Source organism: Haliotis cracherodii, unplaced genomic scaffold (assembly GCF_022045235.1).
Source record: "Haliotis cracherodii isolate W230 unplaced genomic scaffold, xgHalCrac1.p SCAF_4, whole genome shotgun sequence".
Taxonomy (NCBI): Eukaryota; Metazoa; Mollusca; class Gastropoda; order Lepetellida; family Haliotidae; genus Haliotis; species Haliotis cracherodii.
Window position 1 is genome coordinate 67,495,396 of NW_027266297.1, and position 23,881 is coordinate 67,519,276.

Here is a 23,881-nt window from a genome sequence, read left to right on the forward strand (position 1 = left end):
TACAACATACCTACAAGTCATTGGTTCTGACTTCTTTCCAAAAGTCAGCGGGAGACAAGTGTGACTATGTAATGACTTTGAAGGTCCTGATAAAGGTAGATGAGATAGGAATACTGTGCAAGTGATGCATCACGCCAGTAGACCCAGCAGCTCCGTGAAGTGATGAATGAGCCCATTGATCACAGGGAAATTACCTACTACGTTCTTATGGAACACATACTAATGATTACATCCTATTATATTTTCATCCACTTATACATTGCCATTACCGGCACCCTAGCCCGTCATTATCCTCAAGGTCGCCAAGGTCAACTCCATTTCCGTCTATTAGACGTGTTACACTCGGATACATCAAGAGTGGTAGCTCTATCCATCTCTTTCCTGATAATGATACTGTAATTTCAGTTAACCATTGCCGATCATGGCTGAAGTGAAAATCAAATGCGAGTTTCAAAGTGTATGTGGCTATATGCTGTTAGTCATCATTCTTACATTGTCATTACTGAATAAATTTGGTGACAAAAAGGTTAGCATAAAAAGGTCATGTGAACTTTTTTAAAAATATGATGAATCTTTGAGTTCTTGACATGGAGAGAATATTCAGTAGTTTATCGTAGTTTATCAACGCCAAACTAGCCAGGGTTTGCAGAACCAGCTGCTGGTGAATGTCTCCCCGTCCTAGATGTTATGTTGGTAGGCCAGGTTTAACTGGCTGTATAAATTGCTCTTTGCTAGCTGAACCTAGCACACGAGTTTCGACCTTTTCGAGGCGGGGGACGTCCTGGATGATTCTCCCTTGTCACCATACCACACGAAGTTGAAGGTAAATGGCTGTTTCCTATATTGTATGTAGAGTCAAAGTAGCAGCTCTTTTCTTGTGTGTGAAACCTTCAACTGATTTATGACCTGTGATATATGTGTTTATGGGGTGTTGAGGATTTAGCTGATCGTTACACAATGTAAATGGTGTGTCTAAGGTTTATAGGTCAGTGCCTTCCAGGACTGGTGTAGATACTGTTAATATTACCTGGTGTATAATAGGAATAGTCACTATGGGATGGGTAGGATGGGATAAGCTGGGCAGGGTTGAGGATGCACTCAAACCAACAATGATGCATTCTGTTCACAAATATTCCCTATATAAGTGTTTAGATTATATTCAGGTTATATGCTAAGGGTGGAGACAAAATATAGATAAAAATATGTCGGTCGTGGATCTAGGAACGCTTGTATGTCCATCAGCTATGAATGCAATCCATCATTAATCTCAGATCACTGTTCACACATGCAGATATACACACCCTTAGAATAGGGAATATATGCTCAACTGTGATATCCAGTTCAGTGTCAAGTACAGGGAAGAATAATGTGTCAACATGATTGACAAAAAGTGCACATATTTGTATGGAAGGTGGAACTTGATCTGGATTATAAAATGTGAAGCTGTTGAGACATGATAGGGACCCAGCGATGTGCGGCGGAGTGGAACGTCGCTCTTGTCTGTCGTGTGTTGTATTGAGGGCAGATGCTGTGTCGCAGTAGATATAACACCAGTAGTGACCGTTTGTCTTCAGTCCGACATCTGGGATTGTTTCAGGTGAGATAAGACAATTATTGTTACCTGTCTGTGCTCGTTAGGGGATGTCAGCTTGTTCTTGGGGAAACATTGCATTTGGGGTCGGTGACAGGAGAGTTTCTGACACACAGGTAGAGACAATGTTTGACTCGCATATGGTGTTGTAGATGATGTCTGGCACGGATAGAGTGCTATAGATGAGGCTAAGCTCAGATACAGAGGTGTAGATGACATCTGGCTGACAACATATTGGAAGGTAACGAGATTATGGCCAGTTTGCAGATGGGAGGTGTCCCTCGTCGATCACATTGTCACATTCCAGGTAGTGAATAGTTGATTGCTCTGTATTTTGGATGTCCTACCTGTATAGGTATATAGTTAGGTAGGGTTAGGATATTCATAGTTAATGTTAAACTTGACCTATTTCATTTGCTGTGGGTGGTTATTTACTTACTTCACTGGTTTGTCTTTCAGATGTAAATGTAGATTTACCATGATTGTGTTGTTTGTGTACAGTCGGTGTGTCCCTGTACCCAGCTGTGTGATGTAGTGGAGAATGAGGCTGTATGGGGAGGAGAAAAGAAGTGCTATGTCTCAGTAGGGATGCATGACTTTAACACAAATCTATTGAAGTTACAAGGGTGTAGAGTGTTGGTTCTAGACTTAAAGAGTATGTTTGAGGTATCTATCAACCTGTCCCACATTTCTTCAGGCTATACAAAACAGATGTGTGATGATGATATTTTTTGTCATGTTATAGAACTGCATATTTGCATTATAGATTTGAAAAATGATCTTTGGGAGATTTTTTAGTTTTGTGGTACAACAGGATGAATGCTTGAACCAAGTTACAACAGGGGACTTGTAATCTGAGGCCCAACCCTCCCATGCCACAAGGTAGCACTGTCCCTATGCAGGGTTAGAACTAAACTCAAGAGCTTTGCCAGCCCAGGTAATGATAAAATGACCTTGTAATGTTAAGTCAGTGGGGAAATTGGGTCATTTGTACTAGCCAACAGGAATTTATAGTAGCCCTGGGCTAGCAGGCTAGTGTTAAGTTGTAACCCTGTGCCACTGTGTCCCTGTACCAATACAGGCATATGCTAGGGTTGATTTGTCAGAACTAGCTTGTGATGGACCATGGTTACAAGACATTTGTCATCTTCAGTATTCCATCAACAGAGGGAGGTAGTGTTTGCTTTTACCCCTAAGATCCTGGTTTGAATTACAACTTAATCACCACATGTGACATCCTTGAATGAGGGGCGGTCGGGTAGCCTAGCGGTTAAAGCGTTCGCTCGTCACGCCGAAGCCCCGGGTTCGATTCCCGACATGGGTACAATGTGTGAAGCCCATTTCTGGTGTCCCCCGCCGTGATATTGCTGGAATATTGCTAAAAGCGGCATAAAACCATACTCACTCCTTGAATGATGGCTATGCTGAAAGCTGCATACAAGCTCACTCACGCACTCATTTGAGTGACCCACCAAGGTATGTGTGGCTTTGGACTGAGTTTAAATGATAATTTCTAGATTATGTAATTAATAAGTTGTCCCTATAAGAGACTGGAGTCCTTAGATGAACTGTCCACATATCTGGACTTGCCTATTAGGAGGATAGAATTACTACACACCCATGAACTTTTTTTAAAGTATAGTCTTGGAGCAAGGCTAGTGTGGTCTGAACTTTTTATATATTTTTGCTATTTTGTATCATGGATGACCTCATTATTGGATATTATGGCACAACACTCTGATATGCTGTCATATTGTGGCATGGTGTGATGCAGTGGTACGTGGGTGCATCGTTCCGGCCCAAGCGTCTAGCTGTTATCCAGGTACCACTGTGTACTTGTAGACAGTCCCTCACATCTCTGTGCCAACCCTCTAGTCCTGGCATTGTGTGCTGAAAAAACAAACAGTGATAATGCAGCAGTGTTTGCTGAGGTGATTGAGAGATTGTTTCTGTGTTTGTCCATGTCAACTTCAGCAGCTGAAGGAGAACATTTTTGGGGAACAAGAATCAGTGACTCACTGACTAACTTCTCACTATCGTGTTTTCTTGATCAAGTGACAGAAAAACATTCTCAGCTGACGGCAGTAGCGGTCGATGACTGTGGGAGCATCACTGTATATCTGGCAGGACAGACCATCCAGTGATTGATAATGTGAGCTTCACTATATCTGGCCAAGACAGACAATCCAGTGATTGATAATGTGAGCTTCACTATATCTGGCCCGGACAGACCATCCAGTGATCGATAATGTGAGCTTCACTATATCTGGCCCGGACAGACCATCCAGTGATCGATAATGTGAGCATCACTATATCTGGCCCGGACAGACCATCCAGTGATCAATAATGTGAGCATCACTTTATCTGGCCCGGACAGACAATCCAGTGATCGATAATGTGAGCATCACTTTACCTGGCCCGGACAGACAATCCAGTGATCGATAATGTGAGCATCACTTTACCTGGCCCGGACAGACAATCAAGTGATCGATAATGTGAGCGTCACTATATCTGGCCCGGACAGACCATCCAGTGATCGATAATGTGAGCATCACTATATCTGGCCGGGCCATACAATCCAGTGATCGATGATGTGAGCATCACTATACCTGGCCAAGACAGACCATCCAGTGATCGATGATGTGAGCATCACTATACCTGGCCCGGACAGACAAACCAGTGATCGATATTGTGAGCATCACTATACCTGGCCGGGACAGACAATCAAGTGATCGACAATGTGAGCGTCACTATATCTGGCCCGGACAGACAAACCAGTGATCGATATTGTGAGCATCACTATATCTGGCCGGGCCATACAATCCAGTGATCGATGATGTGAGCATCACTATACCTGGCCCGGACAGACAAACCAGTGATCGATATTGTGGGCTTTGTTGTAAATGTGGTTCACACAGTGGTCGATAACGTGATCAAAATGTGGTTCACACAGACAGTGGCTGATAATGTTGGCTCCGCAATGGAGGTCAAAGCCAGTTTTATCCCATTCTGACTTTGCTTTGTCATCACCATCTCTGTGCTTGTGAGATACATCCAAGTGTTTATTGTCTACAGCCGACATCATTGTGGGCATTCCTACCAACCTCAGCTGCCCTTACGTGATACAACAGAAATGCTGATAGAAGCACAGCTGAACACAACTATCTCTTGACAATCTGCCATGCTATGGGAGACTTGTATGGGGAGTACCTTTACTTTATACAATGCTGGGGTTGTGTGGTGGCCTTGTGGTTGAAGTGTTCGCTTGTCACATGGAATGCTCGTCAATGTGAAGCCAATTACTGGTGTTCTCCATCGTGATATTGCGGGAATATGGCTAAAAGCAGCATAAAACCATACTCACTCACTCGCTTAAACTCCCACCCAACTACTGACTCACCCACCCACTCACCTACACACCCATTCAATCATCCACTCACCTACTTACTCACCCACTCACTCACTCACCCACTCACTCACTCACTCACTCACTCACTCACTCACCCACCCACCCACCCACCCACTCACCCACCCACTCACTCACTCACTCACTCACTCACCCACCCACCCACCCACCCACACACTCACTCACTCACTCACTCACTCACTCACCCATCCACCCACCCACCCACCCACCCACCCACTCACTCACTCACTCACTCACTCACTCACTCACTCACTCACTCACTCTCTCACTGAGTTCCTACAGGTTCAGTTGGAGAACATTTGTAGGAATCATTGACCAGCCATGACCTTCGGATGTCGGTAGACACCTTGTGGAGGGCGTCCAGGTGTCCTGGTATATCCACAGTAGTCGGGAGAAGTTGGGAGAATATGGATCTAATCAATAGTTAAAAGTGTTGAGAGTTGCTAGTTATTGCTACGATTGATCTCAGTAGCGAACCTGAAGATATTGCTGAGGGCGATCGTTATATCTATTTCTGCCCAAAGCCTGAGGCTGTTGGCAGTAAGGGTAGGCATTTTGCAAATATCAAAAGCTCTCTTTTTTTTAAATTATGTGGTTTAAAATGATACCTTTGATACAAATAAATATATTGATATATTGATCTGTCTTAATGGCAGTGGGAAAAACTATGTGAAAGAAACACTCTGTTTGAAGTGTTTTTTCAAAGGACTACTGACACAGTTACCTCCCTTGCCTATCAATCTTCTTTGAAGTTAGTTTTCGTTTACTGAAATGAGTTAGGACTCCACTTTCCAAATTTATTCCATTTTTGTGAAAATTTAGTTTTGTAGATCCATAAACAAAGTAATGAATTTTTCGGCCTATTCTTTAATTATTTTTTTAATTTATCTTTGATATGAATATACACTTTTTTTGGTTGAGGCAAATCAAACATTAAAGCAAAATGGAAGCTAGGGTGTTATTCCTCTGTCTTCCCAGATCAGAACCATGGCAATGTTAAACTGACATATTCATATGATAATACAGCTCCTTTTCTTCAGAGGACATTTTAATGGCTGTTCTGCTCTAGTTTAAGGGGTGATAAAGCCGGAGTATATGGCCGAGCAACTGTGGTACTATCTTCCTAGAATATGCTTTCTTTGAAGACTGACAGATGATGCCTACTGCAGACCTTCATGGCTTGACTTGATTGTCAGGATTGCAAATTTGGGGACTTTTAGTGTGTAATAATGTCTGCAATGGCTGAGAGTGGGCGTGTTTGTGACGTCTCCTACAATTATTTTCCTTATTGATGAAGGAAATGTTTTGTGGCTGATATCTCTCACGCATGATTTTGCAGTGAGACTTGGAAGCATCTTGTGTTATGGTCATTGTCTTCACTGCCTTTTCAGCCAGGAGATAGGTGAAAAGATCAGAACTCATGACACATTTTCTTCGGAAATCATTAGTTGGGCCTTCTATGTTTCGTTTGAGGCTTAAATTCAATGCAGTTGGTCGAAATAAAAAATAAAACAATTTTCAACATCCAGATTAGTAATGCTAAAATGAATGAAAAAAAACCGCGTTTTAATTGAAAGATAATATAAAAACCATTATTTTGTAAGAATAAAGATTTTTACACATAAATAATTTCTTGCTTATAGCAGTGATAAAATCTTGTGTTCTCTTCATTTCACCAAATTATGAAAACAAAATAATGTCAAAAGTGATTTTTTTCACCACTATTATCATGTTTTTTGGGTAAGTCAGTCTTGTGAACAAACTAAAAAATAATGTTAGGCCTTGTGACTGATTAGACAGAATGCTTTGTTGAATTAGACCATAGAACACATGTCCTGAAAGTACAACTGCAAGCAGTTTATATTTCCGTAGAACTTTCTTTCCGTGACAAGACTTTTCTTGCAACTGAAATGAATCTTTCAAGGTTAGATGTGTGGTGAGATCATAGCTTCCTTGTCAATAGGACAATATTTCTTCACCTTACGATGTTGTTCCCCTGACATTCAATCAAGGCTCCAAAATAAATCATGTGTTATTTCAATTATCTAAAAGAACATTTAATCTTGTTCATCTTTATCATCTTTATTGTCTTTATGTTTACTTTTATAATTAACTATTTGAAACTAAAGAATAATCTGTTTGTTTCCTTGTGGGCGATGGGGAGTATTGTAGCGTGGCAGTCGATGTGCGTATTGTGTTGTTTCTGATGAAACCCGAGAGTTAAGCATGTAAGTGTACACCCCTCAGATAGCACCTCCAGGCGGAGATCATAACAATATGGTATTTTGATAACCTTTAACGCCTTTGCACCTCAGTGTTACATTTTATCAAGTGCTTAAATATGTTTTGTTACAGTTTTGTTAACAACTAAAGCCGATATATCCGCCTGTTTATACTATTAAGAGAATTAACTTGAATGTTATTTACATGAGTTTCTTTTGTGTCGTCAAGCCTTAAATAGAATTTTTTGTGTATATTTTCAAACCATCTGTCCAGAAATAACTGATTTACTGTGGTTCAAAGCCCAAGGTGATTATCCAATACACTTGTGTATAATAAAGGTTATTAGCTTATCAGGCACGGACAGTATGCTTAATGAGGCTGGTATGTCTCAGTCAGGGATAAAGCAGCGATCTTTGATCTGTCAGGCTGACGTTCTTTAATAATCTTGCAGCTATAAACATGATCGCCCTGGGCAGGGTATCTCAAATTATCGAGGCTGTCCTGAAACCAAGTTCCCCATGCTAGCCTTATTTCGTATTGTTGATTATTTGATCAGCATGATCAGTGCCCGAGATTGGTAGCGCATGAGTGCATGTTTCCCCCCTTGGTGGCGCTGTACACTCGGACCTCCAATCAATACAGAGTATTACAGGCTTTCACACATACAATGTCCCGAACGCCCAGCCCGTAGCGAACGCTTTGTTAATCTTTACCCGTTTCCCTCAGACATTGCTTCAGTGCAAGGCATATTGCCAATGACTGTGGCCCGTCCTTAAAGAAAACATAAAGATGTGACACCACTCTATGGTTAAAGAGGGACAAAGTGGAAAGCTTTGACTGACATTGTTAAGGGGTAGGTACACACTAAATATGATCATTGTAGCTCATTGAGGGAGAACCTGGAATGTTCATTGTATTGATTTGGAACATTGTTACGGGTTACAGTTTTTGTGGATAAATGTTGATAGTAAATGTTTATAAATGTTTTCTTGGTTAATGTGAGTGTGTATATTGGAGTTATTGCCAGGGCCAGACTTGTGGTAACAGATGCTGGAGAGTTGGCAAGTGTCCTCCATCACACTGTAGTTCAGGGAATAAGGTGTTATTCATTGTATAATCTCATTTATGTATCTTGGTTATGGTACGTTTCACAACGGTCAGGAGAGGAAGTGTATTTTCTTGAATACAGACCACCTGGCCCAGTGTGGTATCATATTGTGTGCTCAGCATTACCTATGTACAAGTCATGTAATTTCATTTATAATTACATTAGTAAATTTCTCTTTAAATAGATGGATAGATTTCTCAGAATCATTTCATTGTTATAAGATTTATGAAAGGTTGGGTCAACATGATAATATTTAGGGATAAGATTCAATCTGCTTTCTTATAAAATGGACAGATCAGCAGAAAGTGAAATTCATTTTCAGCTTTGGGGAGGATGCACTCTGTATGTATACTCAGTGTTCCTGTTTACCGGTAATTACCAGTTTTTTACTTGTACAATTAGGTTTAGACCGGTAATTCACTGACAGTCCCTGTGGACTGGCAAATAAGGTATCTTGTAAATCGTTGTTGTTGAACAAAACATTGTTGATAGTCAAAAAAGTATATTTTTTTATCGAAGTCAGCTGGTCTGTTATATCATCAGGGTTTCTTGATGTCTGTTTTTAGTGCAAGGAAATAATATTTCGCTTTGCTTTGAGGATGAATATATATTTGTAGTGACTTGTCTTAATCAAAGTGAAATATTCAGAAAGAAAAAATATAAAATTGCTGGGACTGACAAAAATTGGGTGGGACTGGAGTTTCACAAGAATAAGAAAAAGTATTGAAGCATGTTACCTGTACGCTTATGAGAAATTTCTTTGATATTCTGTGAATTCTTTTTGATGTGTTTTTTGTTTTTTTTATCATGTATGGCTCTCAACTGTAATAATTACTAGTAACAACAAAAATCAGTTTGTTATAAAAACATTGTTTTTATCTTTTTCACCAATTACTGATATAACCATTCAAGCATTAGGTGTAAACAACTTGATTGCATAGATTTAAAGATCTAAAGTGTAAAACCTACAATCAATATATGCTGCTTGTCTAGGGACATAGAACAGCTGTTGGTGTCTGTGTTAAGCTTGACTGAACACGAAGGTGGATATATGGTAGCAGGTTGTTGTATATATAGATTTATTCATCCAGGGGATACAAAAATATCCAGTAAATATTGGAGTTATTGCATTGGTGAGGACTGCAAGGACATAGGCAGGGCACAGTACAGAGGTATAGTGGAGATGGACAATGTTGTTTATAGATTGGAAGTATGAACATTTAACTGGTGTAATGATCACCTTATTCCTTCAAGAAATTGCATGTAGAACCACCTTATTCCATGATAGTAGTATGGTACGACGTGTGAAGCCAATTTTCTCATGTCTCCCGCCGTGATAAAGCTGGAATATTGCTAAAAGCGGTGGAAAACCATACTCACTCATGATAGTGATAAGCTTAGAAGTCAAACATGTTTTTTCCTGGTTTTTTTTCGTTATTAAGATGTTGGTAACTGTTTAGGATCAATGTTTTGTCTTGAAATTTTGTGATGCGTACTGTCGGAAATGATTATGTTGAGTTTGTTGTTCCTGGATGGTGAGACTGAGTCTCTCAGCTTGCCTGAGCTCCCGGGTGTGAGGGGACTGCTGATACCTGTATGCTGAAACAGGCTCCCTCTACACTTGCACGAGTCTCTAAGGCAATACTTATTAGTTTAAATCATAATTTCTAGATTATGTAAATATAAGAACAAGTTGTCCCTATTAGAGACTGAAGTGTTCTGTCAAAGTACCATATTCGACGTAATAAGCGTCCCGCTCTAATAAGCGCCTGCAGCGACATTTGCTAAGATGTTGGCTAGTGAACAATCCCAATTAGCACCCCTTCCGATTGATCAATGTACACAAGACTTATTTATTCACGTATAATATGCACTCGTGTGTTATATGCACCCTTAATTATGGGCATTTAATTCTGGAAAAATATATCTGTCGTACATTAACATTTCAGGCTGTCAGCATAAACCATGAAATTTATCTTTCAACTCTGCTTTTTTTCACTAAAATATCATTCTAATAAGAGCTCCTATTTCTAATTTTGAGAGCGCCCTGGGCGCTTATTACGTCGAATACAGTATCTATACTTGCCTATTAGGAGGATAAAATTACTACACATCCATGGACTTATTATTTAGTACAGCCTTGGAGCAAGGCTAGGCTTCCCCTGTCTCCTACTGTTAGATGTGGATGTATGGGTTTCACAGTGACGTTGTGGGGTATGTCTCAGTCGCTTGGCGTATTACTCTTACACACGTACACATTCTCTGTGAGGTACTCTTACACTATATGTTCAGTGTGTAATTATCAATATTATATACTCTGTGAATTAAGTCAGATTTAGTGACCTGGTTAGCAAGTTCCACAGAATAAGTAGAATATCATATTCATGAGGATGAAGGACAATGGGAAGATCCACTAGAGTTGATCCATCAGCTGCAGGCTTGTTGACTGGGACGAGATCAAGTACAGATTAGGCCGACATTATCTGGATCAAAATGGAATAGATATTATACAACATGTACCCAGGGCCAGTATTACCAGGTATCAGTTATGACCAGAGCAGTCTTTGGGTACCTGAGAAGAACCAGGTCACACGTTGGGTATGGAGAATTACCCAGGCACACACTGGGTATTAAAAGAGTTACTAGAACACACATTGGGTACTGAGAATTGCCAGGGCACACACTGGGTATTGAAAGTTACCAGGGCACACATTGGGTACTGAGTATTACCAGGGCACACACTGGGTATTGAGAGTTACCTGGGCACACACTGGGTATTGAAAGTTACCAGGGCACACATTGGGTACTGAGTATTATCAGGGCACACATTGGGTATTGAGAGTTACCTGGGCACACACTGGGTTTTGAAAGTTACCTGGGCACACATTGGGTACTGAGAGTTACCAGGGCACACACTTGGTATTGAGAGTTACCTGGGCACACACTGGGTTTTGAAAGTTACCAGGGCACACATTGGGTACTGAAAATTACCCGGGCACACACTTGGTATTGAGAGTTACCAGGGCACACACTGGGTTTTGAAAGTTACCAGGGCACACATTGGGTACTGAAAATTACCCGGGCACACATTGGGTACTGAGAGTTACCTGGGCACACATTGGGTATTGAAAGTTACCCGGGCACACACTGGGTATTGAAAGTTACCAGGGCACACATTGGGTACTGAAAATTACCCTGGCACACACTGGGTACTGAGAATTACCCGGGCTCACATTGGGTACTGAGAATTACCCGGGCACACATTGATTACTGAGAATTACCCGGGCACACACTGGGACACAGTCTAGGCATGAACTACTGGAAATTCCACTTCCCTCTTTCACTAGTATTCTGAACAACAGGTTATTTGTATTCCAGCTCTGTTCAATATGTCGTCCATACAACAGAAATTCCCTGTAGATTTTTCATATCTTCTGTGGTGCATTGTAGCGAGTGATACGAATCTGTATACCATGTTCTATCTGTGTTGTTCTATGTCAGTCTGACAGGACAGCATGTGAGGTGAGTTGTAGCGAGTGATACGAGTCTGTATACCATGTTCTATCTGTGTTGTTCTATGTCAGTCTGACAGGACAGCATGTGTGGTGAGGTGTAGCAAGTGATACGAGTCTGTATACCATGTTCTATCTGTGTTGTTCTATGTCAGTCTGACAGGACAGCATGTGAGGTGAGTTGTAGCGAGTGATACGAGTCTCTATACCATGTTCTATCTGTGTTCAGGTGAGTTGTAGCGAATGATACGAGTCTGTATAACATATTCACAGCACGTGAGTACTTAAAGCCTACACAGGAACACGCCTATTTGGATGATGAGAAAATATGAAAAATGATGGCAGCATATTCATGTTGGGTGTAGTCCTACATGAACCGAGATATGAACTGGGCCTTTAGGATGTACTCAACAGTATCTATCTTACATAAGTCTCAATTTACCCAAAGTATGAGCATGATAAGAACGGGGGGATGGGTTTTTTTGTTAAGTGTGTAGGATTATCTGACAACTGTTTTATGTATTGAATGATTGTAGCAATCTGTTTATTAGACAGCAACTGTGTGTCTGTCACGTGAACACTATCACACTCTGGATGTATGAAGCACCTGTTGGTCGACTTAGACCACAGCTGTCAACAAGAATGCCGAATATGTTCATAATTGAATTTCTGATAAAACTTGACTGAATATTTTTCTGTTGCTATCGGTAATTGAAACAGGTGTGGTGATTTGGAGAATTTATGATTTGTGATATATTGATATTGTGTTGGAGGTTCACATGCCAGGATCTACTTGAGGGATTCATTTTCATGCCATGAATCCTCTGTCAGTGCCACACCTGCACACATGGGTTTCACTGCAAGGGTAACAATTTACAACCTGGTTCTTTCGACAGCATGCTGTTACTACTGAAATATAGGTCAATGCATCAATAAACCCAATTCACTCTCTTGCTTTAACATGTGAACAAATTAACAGCCATGATTAATTCAGAGCTTGTAAGTAAATCTGTAGTGGATGTCAAGCCTCCCCAGAGAACCAGGTGACTGGATGGAACTGGACAGCTAACAGCATCCAGCCATCTCCAGGTATCCTACACGTCTGTCCTTAACACTACAGGAAAAGGTAACAGAACTAGAAACTGCAACATGATTCAATATACAAACCTACTTAGGCTATAAAGAGTTGTGTAACATTTCGAGTGTGTGACTGTCAGAATGTGTCTCTGCAGTAAACTGAGCAGGTGGATGGTGTGGAAAGTACAGCTTGATGCCAAGCCAGAGAGATAGGTGATACGAGTTTATACCACAGTGTGTCCGTGTCTTCTCAGTTTATGCCACACAATGTGTTCATGTCTGTTCTCAGCACCTGTGTCAAATAGCACAGATATGTTTGCCAAGCATGATTTTGCATTTCAAATTTTGAGAGCATGACTTTATTTTATTGTTTAGAAACTGTTTCTGCAGTGTTAAGAGAATGTGAAATATTTCATGTGATTTTTATCTATTTAAAATAGAATAGCAAATACTGAGTGACCGGCCAGCCTGCTTGATGATGACACTTGTACATACTTTGTATCTAGTTGTGAGGAGGACGTTTTCATCCCGTCTTCCAGTGTTATTGTGTGTTTACTCACACCATTGAGGTGTGTAGATGTGTGATTGCGTGTTTAGACAGTGGGTGACAGAGATATTACGTAGGAGGGATTTACATTCCCGTTCTCCTGTCATACACCATAACACAAAAATAACACCCATAGGACCACAGAGATAGCTTTAAAGACTAGACATGCACAAGTCTCTGAGGCAATAATTATTAGTTTAAATCATAAGTTCTAGATTATGTAAATAATAAGAACATGTTTTCCTATTGGAGACTGGAGTCCACTAATCTAGACTTGCCTATTAGGAGGATAGAATTACTTCGCATACATGGACATTTCTTTCTGTACAGCCTTGGAGTAAGGCTAGGCTGACAACAAGCACTGGTTCCTGTCTGACTGTAATGTTCCACCCCTCACATCAGGTCTGTCTGTCTGCCGGTCTGTACTCTGGTAATTCATTGATATAGTAACCTTGAGTCAGGTCAACAAATGATGGCTGGAGGTCTCTGCAGGGCTAAACATAGTGTCAGTGATGTCTTTCCATGCCCCGTCACATGTCCTTGTCGTAAGGCATGTATCTTTGTGTTTTATTACCCACCTGGGGTTCCAGGTTCGTCATGAGAGGCGACCAAATGAATCTGATGGTCAGACTTGGTGACTTTGTTGACACGCTGTCGTACATCAAACACCCTTACGCTGTGGACTTCTGCTCACAATATCAATTACTGAATTGTCTCTTCCAGACTTGATTATTCACAGGCTGCCGTCATGTAGATGTAATATTGCTGATTGCGGCATTAAACAACAAACAAACAAACAAAACCAACCACAGGGCTTAACATCAAACAAAGTGCTACTATGGTGATACGTATATGTTTAAGTTTGTGAGTTATGACAGCTTTTACACTGACATTGTTTTGTGCAACTGGTGCCAGTACCTTCTGATACACTTGTCGAAGAGACAGAAGTTAATGTGTGTGATAGCTTGTCAACATGACTCCTTCACATCAATCCCACCCATCAGTTCCTCCTTCAACAAGCTCTGGTCACTGAATTGCTAGATTTACTTTTTCCCCTTCCTTTCAAAATTCCTGGATTTGTCTATGGAGCAGTATGGAAGCTTTTCAGTTAAGGTGGGGCCGGTGGGATAGCCTAGTGGTTAAAGCGTTCGCTCGTCATGCCAAAAACCCAAAGATTTCCAACATGGGTAAAATGTGTGAAACCTGGTTCTGGTGTCTCCCGCTGTGATATTGCTGGAATATTGCTAAAAGGGGTGTAAAACAATACTCACTCACTCACTCACCACTCACTCACTCACTCACTCTTAAAGTGGCTGCTCATCACACCGAAGACATCTGAGTTTTATTCACTCACTCACTCACTCACTCACTCACTCACTCACTCACTCACTCACCCACGATTTATTTACCTGTAAATGCAATGAGACACCTTTATCCCAGCCCAGATAACAGTTATTCAGCTGAGGTAACCAGTCTCACAAGACTGCAGGCTTAATTGTTATCACAAGATTATCTCCAACACCTTCTTTTTATATGATAGATTAGGAAAAATGATAAGTTGACACATTGCCTGATAATGAACCATGCTACGTATAGACTGAATACCACCCTTACCCCAGGTTAAAAAGTGTGATCTCACCAAGCATTATTTACTAACCTACTTGCCATAGGTAAGTGTGAACCAAAATAAATAACTTATGCTGAGACAGCAATTCTAGCTGAGCCCCGGGCAAGGCTAATACCTACGTGTATATAATTTGTAACTCTGTATTACAAACAGTGTACACAGGGCCTTACTAACTGGCAACAAAAAAGGCACGCAATATAATCCACCTAATCTGCATAATCCTTATTCAGGGGTTGGTTTAGGTCAAGGAGTGACCACTTACCTGCTCTCTCACCTGGCTACTGAAGTGCTTAACGAGATTTCAGGCGAGAGACACACCAGGGGTCATATTGTACCAGTATCAAATTGGCATTGAATTTGAGTCCTGCCGCCATTTTCACCAGGCCAGTGTGTGGGGACGAAGTCGGACATGCTGTCCCCCACAAGATCAGGGCTAGAGTGTACACAGACATCGTGTGGATTTCTCAAGAATATTCCTTTTGTGATAAGTACATCGAGCAATACTGACCTTGGATACATTTTTCCTGATGTGGCAGTAAGTTTGCTCTTGTTGTGGTCGAAGTATTGAAATATACTACTCACAAGGATAGAGAACACAATTATTTCATATTCTGCCATGACAGATTTGCTTTAGTAATATGAAAGAATTGGGTGTTCTTTAACTTGCTTTGAGTAGAACAGTTTTATTTCAGGGGTAGAATACAAAATTGTTTGAAATTTGAATAGCAATATGGCTTTTATGTTTTCACTCTGGCGTTTGTTTGTTGATATTCATCAGCAGTTGTATTGAAGTCTTTGACAGACATTTAGCAGTCATATTCACTCTTTTATATGCCAACTTTCCAGAACTGTATTCTGCCATGACAGATTTATAACAGTAATAGGTAAGAATCAGGTGTTCTTAACTTCTTTTGAGTAGAATAGTTTGATTTCCGGGGTAGAATACAACTTTGTTTGAAATTTGAATCGTAATATGGCTTTTATGTTTCACTCTGGCTTTTGTTGATATTTATTGAAGTTTTTGATAGGCATTTATCAGTCATATTCATTCTTTTATGTGCCAACTTTCCAGAACTGTTATATGATTGATATCAGTTTGTGTTGTTTGTTTGGCGTTTCACCTCGGCCAGTACGGGTAATTCCCAGCACACAATGACTGTTGTACAGGGGATGGAATATTGATGATCTCTCCACTGAATGCCACTGTCTGTGGATGCTGGGAATAATTATACCTCAGCTCTTTTCCTGATCATATGTTTGTGGGTATTGTCACGTTGACAATGGCTGTTCCTCTCAGCTGCGGCTGGTGCTGATGATAGGGAGATGTTGGAATGGAATAGGTCTGTCATACCGTCACTGAAACCCAGTACAGCCCATGCAAGTCTATAATAGTTGGCAAGTCCGAGTTACTGCGGTAGTCTGTCATACCGTCACTGAAACCCAGTACAGCCCATGCAAGTCTATAATAGTCGGCAAGTCTAAGTTACTGCGGTAGTGTGTCATACAGACCCTTAAACGAATATATCCAGTACAGCCCATGCAAGTCTATAATAGTCGGCAAGTCTGTTACTGCGGTAGTGTGTCATACAGACCGTTAAACCAATATATCCAGTACAGCCCATGCAAGTCTATAATAGTCGGCAAGTCTGTTATTGCAATAGTCTGTCATACAGACCCTTAAACCAATTTATCCAGTACAGCCCATACAAGGCTATAATAGTTGGCAAGTCTAGATTAAAGGAGTTATAGGGCTCCTTTTTATTATATTTGATTAAGATAATTCAACAATGTTTTTTTTCTGTAAACTTTACATTTCACAGACTCATGTTAGTCTAGATGGGCATCATGCTTTGCTCGAGTGTTCTATGGTAGAACTGATTCCACTTGGGCTCCATTTGGTACTTCAGTGTTTCTCCTCAACTATGTTTATGGCTGATTGTAAATACTGTGCCTAATCACAGGACAGTGGAGAAGGCAGACAACATGTAGTACATGTCCAGATGAGATGATGAGTTCTTTTTGTAATACCTGTTAGTAATGTCCTGTCAACACGACCGGGTAAAATATTATCCTTCCTTTGGGTCTATTGTCGAGCTGGGACGGGTAACTCAGGTACTCGGGTCGGGTGGGTACTGAGAAGGACCCAGACCCATGGTTAGTCATATGATATATTGTTTAATGACAAAAAAGTTCTAGAACTCAATGGATACACTATAAGTGACAAATGTTCACATTTCTTTGTGACCATGCACACATTCCTTTTAACTTTATACGTTTGCAGAAAGATAAAACTTAAGTCAACTTCAGTGTATGCATAGCCACATCGTTATATACCTGTATCTAAATACATTTTGACAGGAGTACGGTCAAACGTTACCAATGAGACATTTTGTACCTACAGCGGGTAGCGTCGGGTAATAGGAGAAGGAGTGGGGGGTACCCGGGTAGTAAATTTGGACTCTTCCACAGCCCTCGTCTATTGCATTGAAACAAAATACTCACAGACATTGTAATCTGAGAACTCTACATGAATTGCAAACAATTTATTTCTATGAATACATTGGAATCCATGTGAAGCAGATTGTACACTCCTAAATAAACAGTCACAGTATTCGATGAATTGTTTCCACCATGAGCAGGGTGTGTGTCATGTTTGATGAATTAAGTTAAATAAGTTCAAGAGAAAGAGTTTTTGCTTTGGGAAGTGTTGAAAGTGTGAAGGTTTGATTGTGGAGTTATTTCTGTGGGTATTTGTGATTTATTGACACAGAACGCCAGGTATACGACAGGTAAGCTGGAGACTAGAATAAGGTAGGGATTGTCCCAGTGGCAAAGACACCACTGCATACTCCACTGTAGACCTGATTATCATGTTCAGCGCATGTGACAGATGAGAGAGCCTCTCGGTTGCTCGTTTGATGTCCCGCACCACACATCCAGTGCATACTTTACCTGAGATTGTGTCGCTGCCAGGTAAATCAAGGTGCAGAATAGCAGTAAGTATATTTGCTTGTGAAAATTTAGTATTCATTTGGTGAATGTTCAGTTCAGCCTCTCTGTGACCACTTTACAAGATTACTAAGTGGCCAGAGGGGATGTGAAAGCTAGCAGTGGTGCTGTGTGTTAGACTGTACTGTTGTGGACAGACAGTGGTGTGGACAGGGCAGTCAGGTAGCCTAGTGGTTAAAGTGTTACCTCGTCACGATGAAGACCTGAGGTTCGAAATTGATGCAATGTGTGAAGCCCATTCCTGGTGTCTCCCGCCATAATATTGCTGGAATGTTGCCAAAGGCAGCGTAAAGCAAAACTCGCTGACTGGTGGTGGACAGACAGTGTTGATGGAGTGGATGTGGAAGCTGTGTAGAGACTGTGTGTCCGTGTGTGGGAGAGCTAGGGCAGGAGACCAACAGGCTGCTGGCAGAGGTGTTGGCCCAGAGGCTGCTACCTGACAGGCCACTTGGACTGGAGTACCCCTACTTACCCACAGGTGGTATGTCCAAGCTGTCCCAGTGCCCTACACAACCACCGTGGTATGAGGGTGGTCATGTGTTTGTGAGAGTTACACACAGCACCGGGCAGGATAAACATGGAGCAGTACCCCTTCATGGTCATCTTACAGTGTCCCCACACTGCTCAGCACAACCCTTCATCCTCTGTTACTACTTTGTTGAGCACCACCACAACTACAACTACCACAACTACAACTACCAAAACCACTACCACCACCACCTAGGCTTAAATACTTCCACACAAAGCCACAAATACCGATCCCAGAAATGCACTTTAGCTGATGACAGAAATGATGAATTTGTACGTTATGTTTACATAGTAAAATAAAGATAAAATGATTTAAAAAGATAATATCTTTTTATCAGTTTTCATATTCATCATGCAACTCCTTTAACAATCCCCTAAACCTCTCCCCCGCACAAATAGTGGGTGTATTATCTGGTGATCGGCCGTGTGTCACTACCTAAATGGCTCCTCTTAAGAAGTTGTAACTCCCACGCATGCATATCAGAGTAGTGTGAAAAGTAGAGAGTGCTGTACCTGCATGATTAATGATGTGAGGTGGGTATAAGTCCATGTCAATACATGCATAGACGGCCCACTGCTCAATTCTTTCACAGGGGCAGTTGGGTAGCCTAGTGGTTAAAGGCTCGTCACGCCGAAGACCCGGGTTCAATTCCCGACATGGGTACAAAGTGTAAAGCCCATTTCTGGGGTCCCCTGCCATAATATTGCTGGAATATTGCTAAAAGCGGCGTATAACCATACTCACTCAATTCTTTCATAGGGATTCCTCCTGCAAAAGGGGACCAGAATTAGTCACATTGGTTTCAGTGTCAGGCTCCATGACTTGATTGATGTATGTCATCATATCCCAATCAATCACTGGATTGTATGGTCCAGACTGGATTATTTACAGACTGTCGTCATATAGCTAGAATACTGCTGAGTGTGGCGTTAAACAACAAACAAACAATCATTGTGTTAAAATGGAAAATAAATTTCTCACGAGAAACATTCATCTGTTACAATCTAAACAGAAGTTGTAACATCCCTGTTTATGAGATTTAACCTGACTGGAGAACAATAGGATGACATCACTGGAGGTTTATAAATCTACATTTTACCCCACATGCCTACGAAGCAGCTGGTGTGACACCCACATTACAGAGAATTCTAGATGGTATAGGAGGCTTATACATGTACCACTCATCCTATGTCCATCTCTACTGTGTGGGAGTCTAGGGGGAGGTATTATCCTGTCTATGCGAACAGAATGTTGTATTCCATATTGATTAAAAGTATGTATTATGGAGTTAAGCCTTCACGGAGTGTGTAACATTCCATATCAACCAGGATATGTGTATTGTGTGTGGAACTATGTTGCTGCCCGATAGTTTCCAAGGGTGATGATGGCCAGGGAGAGACTGGGCTGAGATGAACCAGCCAGCACAAGCACAGTCTCTGATTACAGACCATGACATGATATGACGAGCTAGAAAGTGAAAACATTGCCCCACAGGCTGGCCCAGGGAGTGAAAATATTGCCACGGTCCCTCTGGATGTGGGATGTGTTGAGCTCAAGAGAGAGTGTGGTGTGATAATCTGATGATAGATGTAATTACGAGAGGTGTTACGAAACATGGGCTGCCTGCAGTTCCTGGTCTATACTAAGGTGGGTGATATGGTGTATATACACACATGGTTACGACATATTTAACACACATCTTGCTGACCATGCATCAGTCTTCCTTTAGTGCTACGTTTGATGTATTGGAATCTGATTCTGGCATTAGAGCTTTAGAAGTACAGATCTTCATTAGTGGATTGTGCAATTTGTATTTGGAGAAGAAGTTTCTATTGTTTATCTGTTATTGGATTGTGCATTGTGTAATTGTTGAAGAGGGGTTTGAAACTGATGTGAGCTAGGATGTTGAAATACATGGCTGCTGTTTTGTCACAGATAATTTCCGTGAAAGTATTGCACAATCCAAGGCACTGCATATTGGCAAAAGTGTTTGTTCGATAACTGAAATGGACTAAATCGATGGTGGATCCTGTTTTCATGTGAAGCCTTCTTCAGAAATTCTGACTCTCCAATCCATCAAATTGATGTAATACTGCAGTGATATAACTAACCATGATGGCTTGAAGAAAATTGTGAATTCATTGATGCCATAAATACTGATTTGTGAATATTTTTTTAAATTGACGATTGATGTCATCAGTACAAAAGTGGAAAGTTTTTACAAATTTATGCATGCCTACATGTTTCCTGTGTTGTTGACGTGACCAGTCTGCAGTCTGTGTGTGGAGCAGCACGTTCCAGAATCAGTTTGTATGTTAAAGATCCATCGACACATTCCTTCAGTCCTGCACACTTCTGCATACGCCTTGACCTTGACATTGCTGTGAATCATACATCTGCTACTGTCATGCAGTTTGAAAGTCTATGTTGGGAGATTATTTGGAACAATTGTCCATCAGGATCACGTATTTAAGCAGCTTCTACTGGAAGTTTCTCCAATACCAGCACTGACTGCAACCTGCAACTGTCCACATAGTTGCTCTTAAAAGGTAGACATTTACATCTGCGGATGTTTGTGCTTTTGGAAAGTGAGTCTTGTGTGAGGAACACATGTACTATAAATTTCAGTTATTTTCCGATTTATGAGTGAAACAAAAACATTTGTATTGATGAAGATATTGTTCATGATGTTTTGTCATTGAATATTTCACCAATGTGAAGCAGGTTTATTACTTTTTACTATTGAATTCAAAATGACAGGGCAGAGAGCTAGCTAGCTCAGTGGGTAGTGTGTTAGCTTTCAATGCCTGCGGGAGTTTGAAGCTCAACCTTGGTGTTCCCTGCTTGCAATGTTCTGAAATGCAAGGTTATAGTTTATCCCCATTTATACACTTCACATCAAACAATATTTTCAAGCAAGGAATATTTCATATCTGTCTTTGCCATTATCTTGTTCAAACTCCATTAACTTACTTAAAGTTCAACTTGCTGTCCACAGTATATGTTTCCTGAACTTGTGAGGTGTTGAGGAGTTGATTTTGTCAGCTGTGCACCAGCCATTACCCAATGACTGGGTTAAGACGAAGCAAAGGTGGTCACACCTGTTTCAACTTCGTGATTGAAGCAGCTTTCACCTGTAGAACAAACCAGGGAGATGTGTTGGTCTACCTGTGTTCACCTGTACACCAATATTTACCTGCTGTCCTCACACCTGACATCCCCGTTAACAGTTTTGGCAAATACACTTGGTCACATTGAGGTGCAAGAAAGGGAGAAAGATGTTTTCTAGCCTACGCCAGGAGTGATGTGAGGATTCAGTTTACAGCTGAGGTGAAAGATATTTGTCTGCTTCTCTCATCAGTTCATCCGAGGAATCACCTTGCTTTGGTTGCCCATGTTGTAAAAAGGCCACTTTCAAGCTCCCTCACCTGAAAAATACGACACAGGTTGGTCAGGTGTTAGTATATTCCGTCACGCAAAGACTGAAGAGTGGTACATTGAACCTGCTCGTTTTCCATATGTCCGAGGGCCATTTGTCAGAATGTGACACCCATTGTTCCAAGGTTAAACAGAATACATTAACCACTGTTCCATGCATGGCTTGCCAGCTGCCCTTCTTTCACAGGTATTTCTACCTGACAAAGGTAAGATACCTGGGACGACTGTACAGGTGAGAGTACAAGCTATATTAACAGGAGGCTTGATGTTGGAAGTGTTTAGCATTGAGTGTTTTGTCAAGGTGGAAGTAATTCCACTTAATGGATAGGATGTACTTGAGTCAGGTTGCTTGACATAGCTGGCCCTCATGAGTGAATGATTTAGCCAGCATCTTGTGTGTTATGATGAGCCAGACTGGAGTAGGTTTAATGCGTTCATCTTGTTATTGTCGTCCCAATATCCAGTAAGACCTATTCATGTCAGTTGGTTTATATGATGAAATGTCAAGGTTGGAAGAAACGTCAAGCCAGTTGGTGTGATATCCTTATCCTGAAGATCTTTGGTGGAGTATGTTATGATCTCACTAGAAGAAGCATGTGGTTCTTTCATCCAGTGTGTGTCGTCATGTCAGGTATGTCACCAGTGACGACAGTGACGGCTGAGGAGGACACTACAGTTTTTACCTGTCATTGAAGAACATGTTTAAGTATCAGGATGGACAGGGATTTCTTAAATCATTAATGTGTCTTGTGACATTAAAGATCGACTGAAATGGTTTGGTAGAGGAGATAGTTGACGCGGTGACTTGGTACAAGGTCTCTTAGGATGCCCACCTCACTACACTGACGTGTACACAGTGGCATAGCCTTGCTCCAACGCTGTACTGGAAGAAAAGTCCTTAAATGTGTAGTAATTCTATCCTCCTAATAGGCAAGTCTAGATATGTGGAGAGAACTCCAGTCTCTTATAAGGACAACTTGTTTTTATTTTTTACATTATCTAGAACTTGTGATTTTAACTAATAATTATTGCCTTAGAGACTTGTGCAAGTCTAGTTGTGGCTGTTTGTCTGTAGTATGACTGAAAGTAAAAAGTGACCCCATTTAATAATGGTCAGTCAAGCATGACTCAAAGTCACCAGTTTCGAGTTTCTCACGACCCAATGTCACCAACAGCCTTTCTCAGCCAATCAGACCTGCTGTAAGATTCTATTAGCTGATGAAAACATGTACTCTAAAATAGCTACCCAGTACAGCATGCTGAATGTCAAGTTGTGGATCCCCTGTTGCTGAATGAAGTGCTTTAATAACTATTCCAATGCGATCGATAGGCAAACATCAAAGGAAGTGTCAGTTGTAAGAAATATACAGGCTCCGTGTTCATGGTAAACAAATGTATGATTGATAGTCATTGTCTTGAGGGTGTATTGTGATTAGCTCCCCTGATGAAATATTGATGTCTGTTGTTCTTGGGGCGTGTGTTCTTCAGGTGTTGGATGCCAGCGTCCGGGCTGACTTGCAGCCACGTTCCGACATGTATTTGTTTATCCCCAGGATAATGTCTTGTATGTTAATACATATTAATCAATCCACCTTGTACTTCAATTTAGGCACTCAAAGTTTTGCATGGTAGTAGGTGCAAAACTGGGTGAGGGATGGCAACGTTGTCAGTTATGGTAACACGTCCATGTTGGTAAAATGCCATCTTCCCAAGGTTAGGGAGTAACTAACTGTTAAGGTCCAGTTTCCACCTTGCTGAACTAGGCCGAAATTTCTGGGTACGATCGTAACGTC

General features: G+C 41.1%; 1 protein-coding gene across 16 annotated transcripts in view; it reads left to right on the forward strand.

The window, feature by feature from the left end:
• Positions 1-23,881, forward strand: part of LOC139479186 (uncharacterized) — a 92,802-nt gene that overhangs the window by 31,020 nt on the left and 37,901 nt on the right. Inside the window, exon 1 of one of the 16 annotated variants that reach the window (XM_071262002.1) lies at positions 753-823. The exons of 10 other annotated variants lie outside the window; for them this stretch is intronic. The gene's annotated coding sequence lies outside the window, so the exon portion shown is untranslated. Of the gene's footprint in view, positions 1-752; positions 824-1,539; positions 1,598-1,877; positions 1,899-8,002; positions 8,095-18,029; positions 18,109-21,958; positions 21,981-23,881 lie in introns of those variants that run through there. 5 more of the 16 variants (XM_071262000.1, XM_071262006.1, XM_071262003.1 and 2 more) reach the window with 5 other exon arrangements.